We start from the raw sequence: 25,300 nt of genomic DNA on the forward strand, positions 1-25,300 counted from the left end.
AGGTTATTTCCTACTCATCTTATAAAACTCAATTTATAGGTCTTTACAGAGCTTATCCTGACCATTTAGGGTATTTTTGTGAACTGATGTAGCTAGCTCCCAGCATCTGTTTATCCCATTAGCAATATCCTAATTAGGTAGGGCTAGATTACTTATTACTGCAACTTTAGCACCTACAACAGTGTTTACCACACCCAGACGCTAAACTGTTAGATAACAATTAAATTTAAGAATATTCTTGGAAAATAGTAAGTTATTTCTTGAACTTAAAGGATTTTATTTTTTTATTGATTTTAGTGAGAGAGGAAGGGAGAGAGAGGGAGAGAGAGAGGAACATTGATCTATTCCTGTATGTGCCGTGACCAGGTATTAAATAAAGGTATTAAATAAACTAGCAACCTCTATGCTTCGGGGTGATGCTGTAATCAAACGAGCTTCCAGCCAGGGCTTAAAATGGTTTTAAATAAATGCATATAGTCACCAGATATGTGCTACCCACTGCTTCAAATGAACATGGTGATCTGCCTCCTCGTTTATCATCCCTATTTTATGTCATTATGTAATTTACTTTCTTTTCCTGTTTCCAATGTGAGATCAATATTGAACATGCTGTTGGTTTACCCATGAATATTTTTTAATCTAAATACAAAGAAGCCTTCAGGTCATCTCATGCAGCATAAAAAACAAACAAATTAAAACACTCCAAAACAATTGAAATAATATAATATTTACATTTTATTTAATTTCAGCTTAAGTAAAAGAGAAAAATAATGCTAGACATCAAAATGCATTTCTAAGCATTTAGGACATAAAAATTACATTTTATTTTTTCCCTGTGCTACGTTTATAAGAATTTGTCACTTAATTTATTATATATTGATTTTCTCAATGTTGAACCAGAGTTTATTAGTTTGATAAAGGGCTAAATAATGTATTTTACTTGCTTATTAAATAACCATCTTATAGCAGTGCTATAGGAGGAAAACTTAGATTTCAAATGCCAGTGGATACAGGCCAGTGATTGCTTTTGTCTGAAAGCAACAATTTCAACTTTTAAATGTCAGCTTATGTAATTCTTTTTAAACATACACACTTATGAAGATGGTGGAGCTTTATTAAGAAATGCTGTGCCTGGCTCACGGGAACAGCTTATTTTGTTTGTAGCAAGGAAAGCGAATAAATCAGTATTTTTAATATTTGAAAGCAGTATGCTTGGAATAAAGAGCTCATTTTAATCATTAATATCCAAAAATATCTAGCACACAGAGCGGTGATCCCTTTTAATTTAATGGTTAAGATAAGCTAAGTTTGTCATTAAATGTTGGCTACAGAGCAGTTCTATTTGCCACTTTGTAAAGTGACTACTAATCCACATGTAAATGAGCAATTAGACCCTCTTTAAATTGGAAAAAACCCTTGGGACAGTTAATTTCATAGTTGTTAGTGATAGCCAAATCAATGTGGGATGATTCTTCATATTTCATTATGTAAGAAATTATAAAAACATACCATATTTTTGTATTTAGAGATGAATGAATGATGCTTGTTCCTTTGAATTAGAAGTCCAATGCGCTATCCATTGCACAACAGAGATGCTTGTTCCTGGCAGAGAATATTTTCTTATTCTGTGCACTGAGGTTGTAATTCATGGAATGGGTGAAACAAAAACATCCAGATCTGAAAACTGCGGATGTGCTTGGTGGGGGTGACACTAGAGGAGGGGTTTTTGCAATACTATTCTGCATTGCACCTGTGAACTAAGATTTGGGTCAATCCAAGTAATAGTATAAATATTTACCCAAAGCACTGAGATTTTGACTCAAATTCAAAAGGCACCTGCCCTGGTCCATGGCCTTTTTGGTTCTTGCAGCTATTACATATCTCCTGCTAACAAAGTCTCCTGATGCTCTGATGCTGTCCAGCATTACATTTTTAAGACTAGGAAGTGCTAGAAAATACGAGATGCCTGTGAGATTCACTCTGTCAGTCTGTCTCTCGGGTCTTGGTCTTCTATTTACATGCTGGTTCAAGAACCCTAAGCTGATCAGTTGTTCATTTGCTAGCTATGTCTTTCAACACACATTTATTATGCACTTATAATATCCCACATGCTCTTGGTTCACAGTGTGAGTCTCAGTGCGGAAAGCTAACTTAAACTGATAACCAGTAGAAACTCACCTTATGAGTGATCACGGTATGTTAAGACTAGAAGGTTCCCTGGCCGGTTGGCTCAGCGGTAGAGCGTTGGCCTGGCGTGTGGGGGACCCGGGTTGGATTCCCGGCCAGGGCACATAGGAGAAGCACCCATTTGCTTCTCCACCACCCCCCCTTCCTCTCTGTCTCTCTCTTCCCCTCCCGCAGCCAAGGCTCCATTGGAGCAAAGATGGCCCGAGCTCTGGGGATGGTTCCTTGGCCTCTGCCCCAGGCGCTAGAGTGGCTCTGGTTGCGGCAGAGCGACGCCCTGGAGGGGCAGAGCATTGCCCCCTGGTGGGCAGAGCCTCGCCCCTGGTGGGCGTGCCGGGTGAATCCCGGTCTGGCGCATGCGGGAGTCTGTCTGACTGTCTCTCCCCGTTTCCAGATTCAGAAAAATACAAAAAAAAGAAAAAAGACTAGAAGGTTCTTCCTTAACTATTAAGTATATGTTATGGATTTATATGATATATATATGTATATATATGATATGTGTGTGTGTATGTATGTGTGTGTGTGTATATGTGTGTGTGTGTGTGTGTGTGTGTGTGTATATATATATATATTTCACCAAGAGTAACTGAGAAGTATGTGTAAGTAGGAAACTATATTTGGTAAACTCTAACCAAGCCATGACTTTTACCCTAAGGTATTTCTATAGATCTAAGTACCCATCAAATGCCAATAAGTCATTTCAAGTGAATCTGATAAATTATCACTTTCATAGGCAGTTCCAGATCTCAAGGGAGGGCTTCCAAGTCAGCTGTGCATCATAGACCAAAGGCAGCAATCTCTGCAGCTCTGTATCCATGTGGACATGTGTGATGGCTCCGGCAGAAAGGTCAGGATTCCTGGAGCTCACCAGCTTATAAATATGGTTTAAGTCAAAAGATTGGACAAGGTCAACTTAGAAAGCTGTTGAATTGAAAGACGCACTAGAACCCCTGCCCTGAGGAACATTTTAAGTGTAGGGAAAGAAGGAAGGGTCGGCAATAATCTCTATCGGAAGCCCCCAGGGTGTGTGCAGGAACACCAGCAGTTCCCAGAGCTATCCGTGCAAACAGAAGGGTCAGTGTTGCCAAATGCTGAAGAGAAGGAGAGTTGGGACTCAGATCCACTGCTGCGCACACAGAGCTTCACACACTCTTCGGAAAACCACGCTACCTCTCACTGAATGCATATAAAAAATACCCACCCAGTAGCTTTGAACCTGGCCCTCAGGGATGTAATCTGGTTGGCTAATATTTTCCATCTTTCTAGGCAGTGTTTGATATGCTGTGCTGCATTTCAACAGGCTGATGATACCTTGTTCATGAGTGAATACAGTGAACAAAATTGGAAGCCAAAAGACAAAGTCTTATCACATGAATAAAATCATTTGAAGAGTATGTTTTCACTTTTTCTCACAACCCTTTCTATGTTTAAATGAACTTCTAGGAGAATATTCAGAAGAAAGCTTTGTAAGAGGAAAAAAATACCTAGGCAACAGTCTGCTCCCAGGCTCTGGGGAATAGTAGCTACAGGCCTACAGAGATGTTGTTAGCATCACAGGCCTTTGGTTCCTTATCAGAACCGTGAGGCGGTGATACCAGGTTCCCATGACGCCTTCAAATTCCAACCTTTATTTTTACTAGTTGCAGTTACATTTGTGTTTCATAAATATAATTGTAACCCAAGTTAGATATGTTTTCTAATTGCTATACAACTGATTAATCTGCTCAATTCTTTTTACTTTATTTCAAGTTCCCATACACAGAGAAAATGCTTGAGTAACTTTTCAACAGTTCTGTTGATGTGGTTTTGACATTTAGGCATAATTTGAATGTTGAGAATAGACATATTATGAAATTTACCCATGTTTGTAAATGATATTTCTGCCATAATTTACTGTGTTTCTTAGCTATGTAAAGTTTTTCATTGTTCGTGATCTTTATCGAACCTATTTGTATAGCTGTGAAGAAGATTGTAGGTGAAATCTGTCTATTCTATATTTTGGTTTAAAGAATATAACAAGACCCTGGCCAGGTGGCTCAGTGGATAAAACATCGACCCTGCGTGCCAGAGCTCTTGGGTTAGACCCCTGATCAGGGCACATGCGGGAAGCACTAACTGAGTGAAAAACGAAATGGAACAACTAAGTGAAACAATGAGTTGATGCTTCTCTCTCTCTCTCTCTCTCTCTCCATTCCTCCCTCTCTCCCTTACTCTCAAATCAATGAAAAAATTTTTTTAAATGAATACAACAATAATCTCAAAAAATAAAAATTGTATATATATTAGAACACTTGGCTATCACGATGACATATATGAGGTGACATGTGGTATATATGGTATATGATGTGTGATATATAGTGTACATATGTGATATAAACCATATAATTGAGATGATATATGAGTTGATATACATGAGAAAATTTCTGTTTTATTTTTAATGAGTGCTGAGATGAATACTTGTGAATCCTATTTGCTGCCATTACAGGATTACAAAACGTGATCGGATAGTTCTTCTCCAATTGCCATTGATCTTCTAATGTAAATACCTGGCCTTCTGTAAAATTATTTCTTAATTAATTAAAAGAAGCCTTTTCAGTATCATTAATATTATAGAAATTGGCCTCTGTGAATAAACTTAAATATATGATTAAAACAAATAAGGTCAGGCTGTTACCAATGAGAAAATTAATCATTTGGGGCCAGTTAAACATTTAAGAAAGCATATGGGGCATAATCTGTTAGTACTTTAGAAAAAATGGATAGAAATACTAGGTCTGCTCACTAGGTCTATATATCATGTGAAATAGGGTTCTGCCATACTGAGTAGGGTTGCTTTTTTTTTTTTCTTTGCAAGAGAGCAAGAGAGAGAAGGAGACATACAGGGACTGGCAGACAGGAGGGAGAGAGATGACAAACATCAATTCTTCATTGAAGCACCTTAATTCTTCAGTGATTGTTTTCTCATGTGTGCCTTGACTGGAGGGGCTACAGACAGTGACCCCTTGCTCACGCCAATGACCTTGGACTCAAGCCAGTGATCGCGGAGTCATGTCTATGATCCCACATACAAGCCAGCAACCCCACACTCAAGCTTGTGAGCTCACACTCCAGCTGGCGACCCTGCACTCAAGCTTGTAAGTCCATTCTCAAGCTGGCGGCCTTAGGGTTTCAAACCTGGGTCCTCAGGATTCCAGGCTCTATTCACTGTGCCACCTCCTGCTCAGGCAGGGTTGGTATTTTTAGCAAACTAAAAACAAGGAATGCTTGGCTGTATTTGAATTTCAGAGATATAAAAAAGACTTTTTAGTATAGACTGCCTAAAATGTTGCCTGGGACATACATATCCTAAAATATATTCATATTCATTTTTTTGGTCTGAAATATCAATGTAATTGGGCATTCTCTGTTCCGTATCACAACTCTACATGCTGGGAAAGGATGGTGTATGAATATTTTAAAAGCTGATTGCTATAATAATTTAATTATTCTGCTATTAAGGAAACATTAAAGAAGAAATATTCCTGAGATACTTCCAAGGGAAGCTTGAAATTCAATCTGAGTTGTTGTGTTTAACTAAACAGGGAACATTTCTTTTTTTTTTAAACTTCAGTTTTATATTGCTGCTGAACACACAATATGTATTTATTTTGAAGTAAAAACTTCACATGGTAAATAAGTGCCATGGATGAACACCAGGGATCAATGCTTCAAAAGTATTTATTCAGTATAAAATGTCAGGGCAGCTTTTTATACTTGCAAATTCGTAAGATGTACATTGGAAAGTGTTTACATTTTAACTAGCTTTAACACGTCCATTGCATAATAAATTCAGAAGATAAGAAATTATAGCTCTTATTTTAAAACCCTTTTTAAATTCCTTCAATGTTTTTATTTTCCTTTAACGTAGTTGAAAGGAGGAAAATTAGAATTGACAATATTTTCCAATTAAACTGTTTTAATTATGTAGATAATGTAAACGTAACAGAAGTCTACACATTTATAATGCTCTTTTCAACATTGTAAAGTTTGTGATATTTAACAGTCATGAAATCTGGAGTGACATATGTGATCTCTCAAAATTTTCTATGTAGCTTGTGAATAGAGAATTCAACATTGCTGCATCTCAGTTATAATGATTATATATAGATAAAAGGTTTCAGAACTTGCTACACTGAGGCACTCTGCTAGTGATTTTTAAAGATTATCTACCTTAATGGTATACTGTATAGAAAAGTTAAGATACTAATTATTTGAAAAATAGCATAAGTATTTTCTTTTAAGGTACAACGTATGCTCTGCTAGGAGCACCCTGTAACCCACCTAATGGTAATGCCAGATAAGGTAAAAACCCCTCGCTGAAACAGCACAAAGGTAAGAAATCCACAAAGGACAATATGAAGAAAGTCAGAACTCTGGAAAATGAGAATCAAAGTTGGTCTTCACCTGAAGTATTCTGTGGAATCCTGGAGACCTTGTCCTCCTTAACAACTTCATAGGACCTGGAGACAAAAAACATAGACCAGGAAGTTCCCAAGGTATAGATAGGGTCTAGGACAGGGGTCCCCAAACTACGGCCCGCGGGCCGCATGCGGCCCCCTGAGGCCATTTATCCGGCCCCGGATGCACTTCCAGAAGGGGCACCTCTTTCATTGGTGGTCAGTGAGAGGAGCATAGTTGCCATTGAAATACTGGTCAGTTTGTTGATTTAAATTTACTTGTTCATTATTTTAAATATTATATTTGTTCCCGTTTTGTTTTTTACTTTAAAATAAGATATGTGCAGTGTGCATAGGGATTTGTTCATAGTTTTTTTTTTATAGTCGGCCCTCCAATGGTCTGAGGGACAGTGAACTGGCCCCCTGTGTAAAAAGTTTGGGGACCCCTGGTCTAGAAGATAGACGTGGGGCATGATGTTTTCCACCTCCAGTGTGGCAGTGCAGGGGGCAGAGTGGGGATGGTCAGACTGGAGAGTATGGGGCAAAATTACCAGAAAGTGTGGACCAAAATCATTTCAAAGAATCTTGCTATTCATACCTTGGTACAAAGAGAAGCGGGAAAAAGTGCCCTAAAATTAAGTCTCCCTCCCTTCTCTGCAGACTATAATTCACAGTCTTTATGATATGAAGACCTCACCTTGCCTTATTTTAAAAAGTATGTGCCTGACCTGTGGTGGCGCAGTGGATAAAGCGTCGACCTGGAAATGCTGAGATCGCCGGTTCGAAACCCTGGGCTTGCCTGGTCAAGGCACATATGGGAGTTGATGCTTCCAGCTCCTCCCCACCTTCTCTCTCTGTCTCTCCTCTCTTTCTCCCTCTCTGTCTCTCTCTCCTCTCTAAAATTAAAAAAAAAAAGTTAAAAAAAATAAATAAATAAACTTCAAAAAGAAAAAATAAATAAATAAATAAAAAGTATGTTAGCCAGTTTACCCAGGTAAATGCCATTGTTCTCTGGAGGAATGGCAACTATAACTTTTACCTCACATAATATCCAAGGTAAAATTCTAAGGAGAATGAATAACTCACAGACAAAAGACATAAAGTGTTAAAGAAAAAAATCTTCATGAATGAGAGAGAATAAAACAAACATTAGAGTCATACCCGCAAAGATGTAACAACCTCTGAAATACCACATACCAAATTATAACCTTAATTATGATTAGTGTATCTTTTTTTTTTTTAAGCTGGAAATGGGGAGAGACAGTCAGACAGACTCCCGCATGCGCCCAACCGGGATCCACCCCGCATGCCCACCAGGGGGCGATGCTCTGGCCCTCCGGGGCATTGCTCTGTCGCGACCAGAGCCACTCTAGTGCCTGGGGCAGAGGCCAAGGAGCCATCCCCAGCACCCGGGCCATCTTTACTCCAATGGAGCCTTGGCTGCGGGAGGGGAAGAGAGAGACAGAGAGGAAGGGGGGGGGGTGGAGAAGCAGATGGGCGCTTCTCCTGTGTGCCCTGGCCAGGAATCGAACCTGGGACCCCTGCACGCCAGGCCGACGCTCTACCACTGAGCCAACCGGCCAGGGCCGATAGCATATCTTTTTTAATGAAACGGAAGCTTTAAAATTCAAGGAAGTAAGAAGAGACTCAGGAATATTTGAAAAATATCAAATAAATTTCCAGAAATAAAATATATTTTAATTAAAAATTTTAAATCTTCAATAAATGATTACCAATGGCCTAAGAAAAACTTGGAAAAGACAGACTAAAAGAAATGACTCAGAACTCAAAATATATTTTTTCCTTTAGTTTATTTAGAAATTATTTAAAAAATAAGACATAGAGGACAGGTTGAGAAAATATAAGGTATATCTAATTGCAATTCTGCAAAGAATTAACATAAGCAATGGGAATATCTATATACAGAGAAATGATAGCTAAAATATTCCAACATTATTGAAACACAAACTTTCTCAGAAGAAGGAGCAAAGCATATTGGAGCAAAAAGTAAAACAATCTACTTTTTAAATCATCAAAATAATCAGAGGGAAAGAGATGATAAAAGCCAGCAGAGAAAAAAGACAATTGACTTAAAAGGATACAGCAAATTGATTAATGGCTGACTTCTCAAAAACAAGAATAGGAACAAAATGCATGGAAAGTACTAAGAAATGTACTAATGTATTTTCTTAATGTATAAGAAAATAAATCTCCAACTAGAATTTTAGATGAAATGAAGCTTTTTATAATAAAGGTTAAATGAAGACATTTTTCACGGAAAATATAATCATTGAGAGATTTGCTGCCTATACACTCTCACTATATTAAATTCCGAAGAGTGAATTTCAGGAATAAAAAGTTGATAACAGAAGTAAATTCTGAAATAGAATAACAAATTAGAAAGATATTGAAATAAATATATGTGTCTCAAATCTTTTAAAAGTCATTATCTGAAATAGTAATGATACATTTTAAATGTGGAGATAAAGCAACAGAATGAAAACACCAGACAAAAGTAACATGTGAGTTGGGAGGGTATAAGTAAACTTGAAATATATAGTGTTTTGTTCAGAAGGATAAATATACTAATCAACTTCAGTGATTTATTAGAATGCATGTTATTGAAAGATACAAAAGAACACCCAAATCAAAGAAAAAAAAAAAGTTCTTAGATTCAATTTCAGTAGTACAAATGTGAGAATACTTTCTCAATGTAAAGTAAGTTTCAAATTAAAAAAAAAATTTTTAACCGTATTTTTTTATATGTGGTAAGGTGGTTCTATATAAATGAGTGAAAGATCAAAAACAGCCATTTAAAAAAAAAGATGAGAAAATTTTCTTTCACGCATCAACTTTTATTAAAACCTACAGTGATTAAGACATTGGTATTGAAGAAGAGATAGACAAGAAAGCAAATGGAATAAAATAGCAATCCCAGAAACCATCACAGTTATGAATGCAAATTTGATTAATAGCAGAGTGGGCATTGCAGGTCAGTGAAAAGGAGAGATTATTCAATAAATGCTATTGGGAAAATTGGTCATCTATGTATCTGAATAAAATGAAATTGGATTCCAACTTCACAATCTATACAAATAAATATTAAAGATTTCTTTGCATAGCTATAAGAAAATATCTTTATGTCTGTGGTGGAAAAACATTTTGATCAAATCTTAAAAAGTGCATAGCCCAAAGGAAGAGATTGATAACAATGATAATAAAATTAAGAACTATGTTTATCAAAAGACACCTTACAGATATAAAATGAATAAACTATAATAGATATTTCTATAATTTACAACAAGCAGATTATTATTCAGAATACAAGCTGTAAAAGCAGGTGATTCATTTAAAAAATGGGTAAAAATTATGAGCAAGTATTTTGTAGAAGATGAAATCCAAATGGTCCAGATGTATTTTAAATTGCTTAAACTTAATAGTAGTCAAAGACTTTGACATTAAAAACAACTCAAATCTAAAATATAGCCACCAGATTGCAAAAGTTAAAATTTTGTTTAATACTAACACTGGGCTGACTTGAGTCACTCCTACACCCAGTCCTTGCAGTGTGTAAGCTCAATACAGTCCATGCCTACCCAGCTCTCTAGGATTGGCATCTCTTTCCCTTCAAAACGCCCGAGGAAATACATCATGGAGAGGAGGAGGTGAAACGTTTGCCTTCCAGGAAAACTTGCCCAATTCTTATCTTTCATCATCAGTACCTTCTACACTGCACACAAAAGTTAGGCGATATTTTATTGCTTCATATTCATTTTGAAACATCCCCTAATTTTTGTGAGCAGTATATATTAAGAGGGAAATTTTCTTTCTGGAGCTGATTAGTAACTCTTATGATGCCTTGGACAATATATGCTATGCAAACGTGACTGACCCTTCCAAGTTGGACAGTGGTAAAAAAGGTAAAAATGACATCATCCCCAGCCCCCAGGCATGCGCCCTGACTCTGTTGGACACAGGCATTGGCATGACCAAAACTGATCTTATAAATCTGCAAACCATTGCCAAGTCTGGTACAAAAGCATTTAAAGGTTCTTCAGGCTGGTGCAGGCATCTCCGTGATTGGACAATTTGTTGTTGGCTTTTATTCTGCTACCCGGAGGCATAGAAAGTGGTTGTAATCACAAGCACAGTGATGATGAGCAGTATGCCTGGGAGTCTTCTGCTGGGGTCTCTTCACTGTGCAATCTCATCAAGGTGAGCCCATTGGCAAGGGTATCAAAGTAATTCTCCACCTCAAGGAAGACCAGACAGAGTAGCCAGAGGAAAGGCGGGTCAAAGAAGTGGTGAAGAAGCACTCACAGTTCATAGGTTATCCCATCACTCTTTATTTGGAGAAGAAACAAGAAAAACAAATCAGTGATAATGAAGCAGAGGAAGAGAAAGGGAAGAAAGGAGAGGAAGATAAAGATGAGGAGAAACCCAAGCATAAGAAAAAGAAAAGATTCAGGAGGAATATGTCCATCGGGAAGAACTGAACAGGACCAGGCCATTTTGGACCAGAAACCCTGATGACCTCACCCCTGACAAATGTGGAAAGTTCTGTAAGAGCCTTACCAGACTGGAGAGACCACTTAGGAGGCAAGCACTTCTCTGTAGGAGGCCAGTTGGAATTAGGGCATTGCTATTCATCTACTGGGCTCCCTTTGACCTCTGGGAATAACAGTAAGAAAAAGAACATCAAACTATATGCCCATTATGTGTTCATCATAGACAACTGTGAGTTGACACCAAAGTATCTCAACTTCATCCACAATGCGACTGAACTCTGAGGACCTACCTGCCTCTGAACATCTCCCAAGAAATAATCCAGCATAGCAAAATCTTGAAGGTCATTTGTAAAAACATTGTTAAGCCTGATCAGGTAGTGGTGCAGTTGATAGAGTGTCAGACTGGGATTCTGGGGACCCATGTTCAAAATCCCGAGGTTGCTGGCTTGAGCGCAAGGTCGCTGGTTTGAGCATGGGAGCGTAGACATGACCCTGTGGTCTCTGGCTTGAGCCCAAAGGTCACTGGCTTGAAATGCAACATTGCTGGTTTGAGCAAGAGGTCACATGCTCTGCTGTAGCCCCCCTAATCAAGGCACATATGAGAAAGCAATCAATGAACAACTAAGAAGCTGCAATAAAGGATTGATGCTTCCCATCTCTCTCTCTTCCTTTCTGTCTGTCCCTCTCTCTGATTCTCTCTCTGTGTCTCTGTAAAAAAAAAAAAAAAAAAAAAAAAAAAAAGTGCCTTTAGCTCTTCTCTGAGCTGAAAGAAGACAAGGAGAACCATAAGAAATTCTATGAGGCATTCTCTAAAAATCTAAAGCTTGGAATCTGAGAGGACTACTAATTAGCGATGCCTTTTTGAGATTCTGTGCGATCACACCTCCCAGCCTGGAAATGAAATGACTCCTCTTGCACAATATGTCTCTTGCCTGAAGAAGACCCAGAAGTGCATCTATTACATCACTGATGAGAGCAAAGAGCAAGCTGCCCACTCCGCTTTTGTGGAGTGAATGCGGAAGCAGGGCTTCGCGGCAGTCTATACAACGGATCCTGCTGGTGAGTACTTACTGTGAGTACTTACTGTGCAGCAGCCCAGAAAGCTGGATAGGCAGAGCTCAATTACCAAGGAGGGTCCGGAGCTACCTGAGAATGAGGAGGAAAAGAAGAAAATGGAAGAGAACAAGGCCACATTTGACGACCTCTGCAAACTCATGAAAGAAATCTTGGATAAGAAGGTTGAAGAGGTGACAATCTCCAATAGGCTGTATCTTTACCTTGCTGCATTGTGACCAGCACCTACTGCTGGACGGCTAACATGGAACATATCATGAAAGCCCAGGCCCTTTGGGATAACTATATAATAAGCTACATGATGGCTAAAAGGCACCTGGAGATCAAGCCCAAACATCCATTGTGGGAACTCTACAGCAGAAGGTGGAGACAGACAAAAATAGCAAGGCTGTCAAGGATTCCGTGGTGTAGCTGTTTGAAACTGCGCTCTTCTGGCTTCTCATTTGAGGATCCCTGGACCTACTCCAACCACATGTACTGCATGATTGAATGAAGATGAAGTGACAGCAGAGGACTCTGTTCCTGATGATCCCCCACCCCCTTAAAGGTGATGAGGATGCCTCTCACATGGAAGTAGGCGAGAAGTCTCCACCTGCCGACCTTGTGCCCTCTGTGAAGCGTCTTCGTGGCTCCCCAGCATCCCTGAGCCCACCTGCTGCCCTCTGCTGAGGCCTAGTAGCCCTTTCCTCCCTGTGTGTGCCTAAGGCAGGTGACAAGGGCCTCCAGCTTTCCCTTCTTACATTTCACATCGAGGTTGGATGTGGTTTTTTTGTTGTTTGCTTGTTTTGTTTTGAAATTAAAGTATGCGAACTAAAAAAAAATACTACCACTAGAATGAGTATAAATGACAAAAACCACTTTGGTGATTTTATACTAAAAACAATTTAGCATTGGCCCTGGCCGGGTGGCTCAGCGGTAGAGCGTCGGCCTGGCGTGTGGGGGACCTGGGTTCGATTCCCGGCCAGGGCACATAGGAGAAGCGCCCATTTGCTTCTCCACCCCCCCCTCCTTCCTCTCTCTCTCTCTCTTCCCCTCCCGCAGCCAAGGCTCCATTGGAGCAAAGATGGCCTGGGCGCTGGGGATGGCTCCTTGGCCTCTGCCCCAGGCGCTAGAGTGGCTCTGGTCGCGGCAGAGCAACGCCCCTGGTGGGCGTGCCGGGTGGATCCCGATCAGGCGCATGCGGGAGTCTGTCTGACTCTCTCCCCCTTTCCAGCTTCAGAAAAATACAAAAAAAAAAAAAAAAATTAGCATGGGTATGCTTTATCACCAAGCAAATCTATTCCCGTGCATATAGACTACAGTAACTCTTGTATCTTTGTCTCAAGATATTTATAAGGATACAGTCTTATCAAAATTGTAACAGCAAGAATTGGAATCAACCCAAGTAACCTATCAAAAGTGATGGTAAAATGCACTGAGAAATGGCTGTACAATGAAATACTATAGCTGATGATATTCACTTTCTTAAGTCTAGTGCTGATTACATAGGTGCTTTTAAAAGTATTGTTTTATAAACTGCTTATGTTTGATTTTAGTTTACTTTCAATTTATGATAGATATTAGAATTAATTTTTAAAATAGCATATGTATTTGAAGCTTAAAATGTCAGTGACGGCCAGGTGATTGAGTTAGACAAGTTGCTACTGCTCCCAGCATGTTTAGTACTCCATACAATGGCTCATTAAAGAACAAATTTTAGGATGTTTTCTCATCAACAGTGCTGAGTTTAATTAAAAATTCACATAATAACGTGAGCTGAGAGGCTGGATTCTTTCCTGTAGCAGGAGAAATTCCCCTCTATTTAATGGCATTAAATACTGAAATTAATTCCTGAAGGAAATTATTGAATATCCTTCTATGAATTATTTTAAAATTTTATTTGGGATTAGCATGTTATATATAAAGTTTTCTTTGGTTTTTCTTAGATAAAGTGCTATATTTCATAATGGAGTGGAAAGAACACTGGGAGAGGAACCACAAGTTTGGTCCATGTAGGTTTTGTTTTATACACCTAATCTCTGAGTCCTAAATTCATCTTCTATCTGTCCATGGTCATATCCTGTTGGTCTGTGTAAATCAGGGGTAGTCAACCTTTTTATACCTACCGCCCACTTTTGTATTTCTGTTAGTAGTAAAATTTTCTAACCGCCCACCAGTTCTACCATAATGGTGATTTATAAAGTAGGGAAGTAACTGTACTTTATAAAATTTATACAGCAGAGTTGCAGCAAGTTAAAGCACATAATAATAATTACTTACCAAGTACTTTATGTCAGGTTTTCACTAAGTTTGGCAGAATGAATCTTTATAAAACAACTTACTATAGTTAAATCTATCTTTTTATTTATACTTTGGTTGCTCTGCTACTGCCCACCATGAAAGCTGGAATGCCCCCTAGTGGACGGTAGGGACCAGGTTGACTACCACTGGTGTAAATAGTCAGATGAATTATGCCAGTAGTGATGCCCTTTACTTATGAAATGAGTTACTATTCTTTGTTTTTATTCACTTTTTAAAATAATCTCTGCACATTTTTCAGATGCATTATATAGACTTTGCTATCTCATAAAGTCACCCCAATCAAATTTGCAAATTTTGAAAAATACCCCATCAAAATAAACCTTTTCCCGCCTATTGATAAAATCAGGATCTTGCTGTCCTAAGCTAATGATAATGAGCATTTAGCCATGTCAGGGAGGCTATGTATGTATGCAAGGTATTGATAGCCTAATTAATGTTGATTAATACTTATAACAGAATAATTTAGGAAAAAAATCAAATAGATTGTATAAATAGTTATTCCATAGATAAGGCAACATTGTTTGCAATTAGAAAATCAAATATAGGTGAAGGTAATAAGAAAATTTATAGAAGTATTTTTGATCTGTATAGTACTCAATAGTTTATTTAGTCTTTGAATCCTTTCATCTGAGTCATTCCTTCTAAGTTTGGTAAAGTGCTTAAATTTATGTTTTTGTGTTGATTAATTAGAAATGTTATTGGAAAATACAACTATAGGCCTTAAATACCCCTCCCTAATTAACCATAATTATAAAGAAGAAAGTGACTTTAGAAAATCTTTAAAGGAATGATAACACCATGGTTAGCAAAACACACAGCATGCTTCTTTCCTTGTCACCTTTGTCATTTAGCCTGGAATCCTAAAATAAATAAATAAGTAAATTGAGTAGAAATTTGTCATTTTGGTTTCCCTTTTTTTTTTTTTTTTTTTTGTAGTCCTCAGAAAGTTCCATATTTTACTTTAGTTTTGCAAGATTCTCTACAATTCCTTCTTCAATTTTGCCTCCTGTACTAGCTGGTTATGTTCAAGCTTTGGCAGTTTGCATAATGGTTAAGAGCTGCTTCCTGGGTCCATGTCTCAGCTTCTCTCTTGCGAGTTAATAACTTCTTCTCAAAGGCTTGTTGTGAGGATTAATGCCAACAGTGTAGTAGATTTTGAGTAGTATGGGAGTGCCTGCTCTGTTACAACTATAGTTACTTTTACTTGGGTGTGTACATTTTTTAGCCACTTCCTGTGTCTCTTTCCTGATCTCCTTCTATGTAACATCTGGAGTCACATTGCTGCTTACTCCTCGGCGTGGTGCTCTGGAGTCTTAGGGCATGCCACTTTGTCCAGCTTCCCTTAGGCCATGTAATCAGTGTGGATTTAATTTCAACAATTGTAGTTTGTATTTCAAAAATCTCTAACTATTGTTTATTTCACAATTACTTTTTCTTGTTGTGGGTGTAATATTTTCCAATATCTCTGTTGATATTAATATTAACATATATATTTAAAAAAACTTTATTCTGCTTACTGTTAACTGTTTTGGCACAAAAAGTTTTCCAACATTTAGATTCTCTTTTATGGTTCTATTTAATATTTGTTGCTTATTTGTGCACTTACCTCTGGAGTCAAAATGTCCTAGTGCCTAGTTCCTCTTTTTATTCAGAGAGAAGCATGCAAACTAATGTGTGGCTGTTCTGTTCTGTTTTGTTGTTGTTTTGGTTTTTTGTGTGTTTGTTTTTGGTAAAGCAAGGCAGGGAGAGAGAGACAGGGACATGGAGTTGCTCCTATTTGTGCCCTGACCAGGAAATCAAACCGGCAACCTCTGTGCTTCAGGATATGCTTGACTAACTGAGCTCTCTGGCCAGGGCTTAATTTTTATTGATTTTTAGAGAGAAAAAGAGAGGAAAGGAAAGAGAGGGGAGGGGAAAGGAAAGCATTTGTTGTTCCACTCAGTGGTGCATTTTTTGGTTGCTTCCATGTCTGCTCTGACTGGGGATCGAACCCACAGCCTTGTTTTGGAATGACGTTCTTAACTGATTAAGCTAACTGGCCAGGGCTTGTTTTGTTCTTAAGTGACATCTGAGAGAACAGCAAGCGTCCCTCACTGTTAGTTTTCTTTTCTTCTCTTCCTTCTCCTCCTCCTTCTCCTCCTCCTCCCCTTCCCTCTCCTCCTCCTCCCCTTCCCTCTCCTCCTCCTCCTCTTCCTCTCTCTCCTCCTCTTCCTCCTTGTCCTCCCTCTCCTCCTCCTCCCCCCCTCCTCCTCCTTCTCCTTCTTCTTTCTTCTACTTTTTTTTTAAGAGAGTGAGGCAGGGAGAGAGTCAGAAACATTGATCTGTTCCTCTATGTGCCCTGACCAGAGATCTAAGTGGCAACACCTGTGGGACCTTACTGTGGGTTTTCTAGGGATGGGCACTTACAATGAAATATTGTCAGCTATTCAGTATACATTCAGGTATCTCTTTTCATAAACTCATTCACTTGCCATTTCTACTAGGAGAACTTTTCATTACTGTGGCCAGTGGTGACCTACTTGCCTACTCCTGCTGTGATACCATAACCAGTAACTGCAGGTTCCTCCTCAGCCCTCTTGTTGTATGCTCCATACCCTCCCAACAGACCATCATAATGCTGCTTCTATATTTTGCTATCATGTGCTCTGTGGCTTCTTTTCTGTTTGCTTCTATTTCTCAGGGACTCTTGTCTAGAGAGTCTAGTTCATGTGAGTGATTCCTTTTGTTTTTTAGTGGGTTAAGTATTTATTTTCATATATGACAAAATCATGTCTATGAGTGTAAAGCAGGAGAAAATTATATAATGTAGTTTGCCTTCTTGAAACAGATGTCAATAGAAATTATAGTGAATTGAATTGGTTACCCCCACAAAGATGTGTCTGTCCTAAACCCCAGACTCTGTGAATGTGACCTATTTGTTTAAAAAGAGTCTTTGTGGATGTCACTCAGGATCTCAAGAGCAGATCACACTGGATTATCTGGATGGTTTCTAAATCCAGATAATCTGCTCATAAGACAGATAGGAAGACAGAAGAGAAGCCAGTATAGATAAAAGCAAAGACTGGTTTTCTGCAGACACAAGCCAAACAAACCAGGAAGACCAGAGTGGGAAGAGGCGAGGAAGGACTCCCCCTAAGCTTTTGGAGAGGGAGCAGCCCTGATGACACCTTGATTTTGACTTCTGACTGCCAGACTGTAAAACTATACTGTACACTTCTGCTGTTTAAAGGTGCCATGTTGATGGTAATTTGTTAAGGAAGACCTAGGAAACTAACACTGATACCTCCTTCATGACTGCCCAAGACACCAATCTCAGCAGAAAATAGTGCCTCCTACCTAGCACAGAACATTAAGACCAGTACACAAAAGCTTCCTCAATTTCCTCCTTGTCACTTACAACTGTATCTTTTCCACATCCATACCTACCTCCTATTAACTGCTAACTGTTCACAGTTAAGTCTGTGGCACTGATCCGACCCCACTTTTGCCTCTGCTTTACTAATTGACCTCAATGGCCCCATCTGTAAAAAGATTTCTTTACTTACAAACATGGTCAAGCCTCCTTCAAGTTAAAAGTCCCCTCGGGTCTGACACACTACCCTTCAGCGTCCTCCTTATACTCTACCTTTGTTTCACAAGCAATCAGAGAGGAGACTGTATTCACTGGTGTTTCTGTATCACACATCTCAGCCTAATTCAGTTTCTCCGGAAGCCCCATATGCCTCTGGAAGCTGATAAGGCCAACACCCTTCCCATTTCCAAAGCTTACATACACTTGTGATTCTCATCTCAACTGACCTCACTTTGACATTTGACTCTGATCACAGCCTCATCATAGAGATCCAATCTCTACCAAGCCTCTCTTCATGTTCCTTTTGATTGGCTAACTTTCCTTTTTTTATTTCACATATGGGATTCTTTACTCCTCCTCCTCTTAAATGTCAGGAGAATTAGCCAAGGTCTGCCTTTATCCCTACCTTCTTCCCACATTACCTGATCTCCAAGTGACCTCATTCATACAGGTAATTTTTCTTCTTTTTTTTTTAAACTGGGTACTCCCAAATATAGCTCCTAACTTAGAATTCAGTTTTGAGTTTCAGTCCTGGACACAAAACAGCCACCTACACAATCTGTGTTATGATATTGCAAAAGCATATCAAACTTAACATGTATCTTTGATGTCCTGCTGTCTCTAGTTTATCCTGTTACTCCGTATTACCTGTTTTAGCCAACACATTCTCCAATGAAAAAAAGTATTGTTAACATCACTTTGTGTGCTTTCCTATATCTTTGTACTGCCTGATTAAGTAATTATTTTATTCTTATGTGCAGATATAAAATTAGATCTAGTATAATAAATGCTTATTTATTTTTTATTATCTCAGCCACCATGTCCTATTGATTTGTAGGGACTGCCTAAAGTAGAGGGTTGAGAAGGTTAGTGAGGTCACCTCCAGAGTCAGAAGGAAGACGGCTATAATTGATGATAGATAGACCAAATAGTAAGGGCAGGGGAGAGCAGCAGTAGCTGGCCCTGAATATATATTCTAGGATCATACATTATAAACGTCACAGGACAAGTGTGTACTTGTATTTTTGTGATAAATTATTATAACAAATAAATACACTGCTCACAAAAATTAGGGGATATTTTATCGCTTCATATTTATTTTGAAATATCCCCTAAATTTTGTGAGCAGTATAGAAGAGCACGAAAACAATGTTTTAGGCAGTGGAAACAAAATCAGAAAGGGGTGGATAGAACTGAGAGAAGTCTAAGGAGAGCTCAAAACTTAATTTGCAGAGTCAAAGCTGTGTTCAACATGGTTAATGGGAAATTTTTCAGTTGAGCCCCAACTGGTTAAAGCCATTCTTACCAAGTTAAAGAGTTTGTATTGAAAATAATGTGAAAAAGTAGACTCCTGACCTAGTTTGTATTGATGGAATTTATTGTTTTCTTCCATTTAAGTTTTTCTTAAAAAAGAATTCTCTTACATGCTACAATGTTAAACAGTAATTATGCTAAGAAAATAAAAACATTTTGTGAAAATACAGATTAGTTTTCCACTTTAATTAAGAAACAGGAGTGATATATCTTCTGTCTACCACCATCTATTTTCCGCCTGACCCCTGGCAATAGTTCCTGGAAGAGACGGAAACCAGCCCTGGAGTGAGTACAGCCACATTGATTTCCACGAGGCCTCAGAGTAAGATCCCATATTGCAATCCTCTAATGGAGAGACCTCTGGTCACTCTACTTCACAGCAGATATCTTGGCTAATGAAAAATAGTATTATGAATTCTGTACAGCCATGAGTACAAGTAATTGATGGGAACATTCTACTATCGTCCTTGCTTAGATTTTTCCCTGCCCGTTTGTCAGAAGATTTGAGGTTTGCAAACAGAGTCTTGATGTCCTTCTGGGTTTTCACTGACCTCTGGAATGAGGCTGTTTCTGTTCTTCTTCTGAGCAACTTATCTATTTGCCTTTAAACACCAGTAGAATAGCTGCCCAAACACCCCTGCTGTTGCTGTTTCTGATATTAGAGGGTTAGGACCAAGGGTGGCTTACCTCTTCCTTTTTTCCAATTTTCAGACAGCTAAGAAGAAAGAATGGTTCTTCAAGACAAGGTCATATTTACATTTCAGAACTCTGAGGGACTAAACTGCCAGATGTTAACATGTAATAAATAGCATGGACTTCTGAATTTCCAAGTGGCATTGAATGTAAAAAAATAAATCTCAGCAAGAACTGCAGAAAGACTATATATCAATTATCCTTTCCACTTAGAAAGATGTAGATTTAATCATTATAACACTCTTTTCTCTAATGTACTTTTCCATATATGAAACCAAAGTGCTAAGTAGAGCCCTGAGTAATTTGAAAGTTCCTCTTGCATGAATCCTTCCCAAGATGTTATCCTAAGATTGATTTCTCTTTTACCTAAAAGGGGAGCTCTGTTTGCACCCTGAGGAATCAGACTTTGTACTTCAATTGTCACTTTATCCATACAATTATTGGTGTTGTGAAAAGTAGAGTTTTCCCGGGTGTATTTTTTTTAAATATTTAGTTTTCCTTATCATAAAATAAAAACAGTGAGAAAAATGGCTTAAAACATTAGTAAAACTATCATGTGGTGGTGGGGGGAGGGGGAGCGTGTAGCCAGTGCAAAAAATTTTACTAATGTTGCATTATGCTAAGTAGTACCAATATTTTATTAATCACTAAGAATACATATATTGCCGGGGTCCAGCCCCGGGGGGGATCCAGGGGTCCCACAGGAGGAGACGGCGTCAGCGAAAATCGAGTGAGAGAGCCGAATTCTTTTCTTTCTCTTTATTCTCTAGTTAGCATTTACTGCCAGGCATCTCTACCAAATGCTAGTACAGCTCCTTTTTTATACACACACACCAAGTTACAATTACATGGTATTAATCATTGCTTCTGTTTCACTATGTTTACATGTTTCCAGATAACAGTTAATTTATATCTATAAACTACAAATTAGGTGGCAAATCATTCAAAGTACAATTAAAAAATAACTTGAATAGTGATAACACTGGTGAAAGCTTTTAAAGGATTAGTACTAACTAATAACTCAACTTTACTGTTGTTGTGAGTCAAGGGGCAGAGAGAGATTAACAGACAAAATCATTAAGGACTAGCAAAGGACCACCGCTTGCTTAGGCAAATGGCCTTGAGTTCATGCAGTGTCCTAATTTTTCTCACAAGACTTCAAAAGGCTTGCTTATTAAGAAATTGTCATAACATCAAGAGTAACTTTTGCTTAAAGATATATAGAGTGCATCTGCAAGATAGCTTAGTAGCAACATAATATCAGAAGGCATTAATTGCTATTGCTTCTATGGATTCTTCCATATTTCTCTTTATTATCTGAACGAAAAACCTTGGGAAAGTATATAAATTTCATGAGAATGTCTCACTGAGAAAGCCCAGTAACTGCCTTTAGTCATAAAACAAGTCTCTTAACAAAACATTCTTACTAGCCAGCTGCACTCCTATCCAAGGCCACGCAACAGGCCACTCCACTCCACTTTACCTAAGATTCTAATGTCTAGTTAAACTTTATTTATTTACTATATTCATATACTAGTAAATTCTAACTATATTCTTCTTAGAGTGTTTCACTATTTGCAGATCAAATAAGCAAAAAGAAAGGAAAGTTTCTCTACTCTATTACATGAAAAGGCTAGGGAGGAAAAATGATGAATTAAGTGAAGGCCGAAAGGTGCTCTGTGCACAGCCACTGCCTTCTACCCATTCACAAGTCACAATCTTTTCTTTCTAACATGATTAAGAAGAAATTCTCCTACAAACTTAACCCTTTACGAGGGATATCATAGCCAGCCTCTTATGTTTATGAGCCCAGTTCAAGGGGCTTACAGGCTTTTCTGTGGAACTTACACCTTCTGTCTCATTTCCAAAGAAATTACTACAAATCTACAGGGAAAGCACGGTACTATTATCCCTGTGCCACAAATAATAGCACACACCCAGAAAAGGGGGGATATAAGGCCAGATTAATTCAAAAAGTCAAAGGGGGAAGTATCGTTGTGCCTATTCTTTTTGTGGTGACTTTGTCACCCCGCAGCCATTGGTCTTCACTGCAGTGACTTTGTCACCCCACAGCCATTGGTCTTCTCTGCTGTGACTTTGTCAATCAGCAGTTTTTGATTTTCTTCTGCTGTGACCTTGTCAGCCAGCAGTTGTGGGTCTTCTCCTGCTGTGACCTTGTCAGCCAGCAGTCGTTGATCGGCTTCCGACAATATATGTTCCTAAATTGAGCAAATTATTTATCTGAAAGGGAAAATTACAGAATTGAGGAGCCGATTATTGACTGCTTGGAGTGATTTGGCCAAGAGGTTATTTATTATTCTGAAGGTTTTTATTTAAGCCCTATTTTATATCCTTGAATTTTCTCCCTTTGTTTTGTTTTTATAGACACATTATTTTATCTTTCTATCCCTTCTGATTATGAAATGCCCCTACTCTTTTCAAGGATACACTTCTTACCAGCTGCTGATTGGATACTCTTTTTCCTCTTCGGTGAGCTTACTCTATCCATTGTAATTTCCATTTTCTATATTCAAACTTCTTTATATTCTCTGATACAGGCTATAGTCAGCATTCTGGTGGCTGCTAATGACAAATCAAACTAATGTAAGAATATGTGGAAATTTATTGGTCACTATTGCATCCACCAGGTATGAGAACAAATGTCGGAGACTTTCAGGGGTTTAGATCTTGCTTTATTGGCCAACTTTAACCTGCGCAGGGGCAAACTCTCAAGGCATCCGGAGACACCGTACCCACAAGGGGCTGCAAACGAGAGTCATGCCTGGCACTTACAACTAGGTCCTTATATATCCTAAGTGAGCAAGCATTTACAGAAGCAGATGTGGCAGTTCCCTATTTGCTAGGGGGGTCGCACGCAGCATAGCAACAGGGGAAGGGTTTAGCTCAGTGGCGAATTTCAAACATAAACTTCTGATAAGGGTCTCTAACCAATGGAATGCAGGACGTTTGCCCAGCTTTGTGCTGATCTCTTTGTTCTCGGCCTCACAGGGACCCTATCGGCACTTCCCTGTTCCTGCTCCTCCAAGAGTTAGACTCTGGCAGCCACAGCACACCTCCCCGAACCTAACATTCCCCCATCTCTTTTGGGCATAAATCAAATCCTTGATTCTTCATCAGTGGGAAGAATGGTATAAGGTTGGGACAGAACCATTAACTTCACTACTTCTATTCTTTATTTAAAATAACTGAGTAGCTTGTTGAACAAAATGGGCCCTAAGGACAAGAGGCATAGGAAACCAATACATGGACCTAGTAAAGGGAGAAGGTAAGGCAAAACACCATTGAGGCTACTCCATAAGGGGCTTTCAAAAAGCTCTCTCTTCTTTTTACTAGATCTTCTTGTAGCCTTTTGATTTTGTCTTGGACTATACCAGATTTGTTGGCATAGAAGCAGCAACGTTCCTGTAGAGCCAAACAGATGCCTCCCTGCTCTGCTGTAAGTAAGTCTAGACCCCTCCTATTCTGCAGGACTACTTCTGCAAGTGAATCTAATTGATCTTGAATATCTTGAATTGTACTAGATATGGCTTGAATGTCATCTATTAGCTGGTTAGAAAGCTTGGCATAGGAATGAACAGCAACCCCTAGTCCGGCAGTACCAGTAGCTACGGCCCTGGTAATACCTAGGCCTACCAACAGTGGGATGAGTATAACAGCTCTCTTAGAGCGTCCTGCGATATAGTCCAAAGTGGGGACGGGAACAGGCTCTTCCCCGGGTATAATGTCTATGTCTGGTAGTAGAGTGGCTAGCACACAGACCCTGGTCCTATTGGCGGGCAAATAGGAGAAAGCTAGGTTACATCCACATAGCAATATCTGCCCCCTGTTAGGGCAGAAGGGGGAGCTGAAATTAATGAATTTTCTACAATTAGCAAAATTCGCAAACCCAACGTCTATATCAAAGCTGTTATTTTGTGGGTGACTGGAGATGCAAGAGGTATTAAGGAAGTCCATGGGCTGAACTCTGAAAGGAATGCTAGCAGTGCAATTTGGGTGTGTGGTAAGCAAAGATTCATTGAATGCTGCTAAGGCAATTGGCATGGGGGTGCCTAGGGTCATAGAGAGCCAGCAATCAGTAGCTAGGGCAGGATTTGTGGCATTTAGTGCCCCATGGGTAGCTAGGAGTATATCAGAGATTTGAGTGTCTAAGTCGACACCTTGTGCCTTTGGCAAAGCCAAAGGATGATAACTAATTTTTGGGTATATAAGGTTAGTGATTTGTTCAATTCTTTCTTGTACAACAGATTCCCTGATAGTATCTTGGGGTCCTCCACCATCAGAAACATGTAGAGGGGGTACCTTAGACCAACATACGGACTTTCCGGGCTCCCCTCTGCATGAGGCCTGCATTGGGCCATGTGATCCTATTTCCGGGCTCACGCCAGCTCGGGTTCTCTGAAGGATGGCAGTGAAATAGGTATAATTATCACTAGTGCATTCCTGAAAACTTTCAAACAAGAGGAGTGCATTTGATCCCGGAAGTTAGTGCACTCAGCAGGACAGGGTCCTGGCTTGCCTAAAACAGTGGGAATTATGCAAGGTTTGTCCCAGCAGACCCACTTTGTGTGAGACCTCCCCCTATACTCTTCTCTGAGATGAGGTATGCCATTTTATTAGAACAGTCAACCTGTTTTGAGTACTGCTTTGGTAGAATGGAAGAGGCTCCTCCTCGGCACTCACAAGGGGGGCCATACAGCTTCTGGAGTAGCTCTTCAGCGGTTAGTGTCGGCCCCAACCCACCCTCCGTAAATTTTAATAAATACAGCAGTCCTCCTAGGGTGATGAATTTCCTCCTGGGATTCGTCAGTCCCCCCATTACCTGGATGGAGCTGTGAACCGCAATCTTAAGGGATCCTTGGGATCTGCGCGGACCCTCCATTTCCTCGGGTCTGAGTGCTGGGCTCCCGTTACCTCGTCAAGTTGAGCTGGTTTCACGTGGGAGAGATGGATCCAGTAAGGCTTTTCTGCTATTTTAATGGCCGTGGGTGTACTCAGAAGTACCTGAAACGGTCCATTTCAATGCGGCTCAAGGTTGCCCCGTCTGTGGTTAAGAATCCACACCCACTATCCAGGCTCCAGTGGTTCTGGTAACCGGGAGCCATGTTTCTGGTCCAGTTGGGCTGATCTCTGGAGGGCTCGCATCTCGCTTCTGATGTTTTGCAGGGCCTGCAAGGACTTGAGGAAATTATGATTAGAAA

General features: G+C 39.4%; 1 protein-coding gene and 1 pseudogene across 1 annotated transcript in view; both read left to right on the forward strand.

The window, feature by feature from the left end:
- ZNF804B (zinc finger protein 804B) overlaps positions 1–25,300 on the forward strand; it is a 576,747-nt gene that overhangs the window by 485,893 nt on the left and 65,554 nt on the right. The gene's annotated exons all lie outside the window — the stretch shown is intronic.
- Positions 1,963–12,871, forward strand: LOC136310647 (heat shock protein HSP 90-beta-like; annotated as a pseudogene).

Source organism: Saccopteryx bilineata, chromosome 7 (genome assembly GCF_036850765.1).
Source record: "Saccopteryx bilineata isolate mSacBil1 chromosome 7, mSacBil1_pri_phased_curated, whole genome shotgun sequence".
Taxonomy (NCBI): domain Eukaryota; kingdom Metazoa; phylum Chordata; class Mammalia; order Chiroptera; family Emballonuridae; genus Saccopteryx; species Saccopteryx bilineata.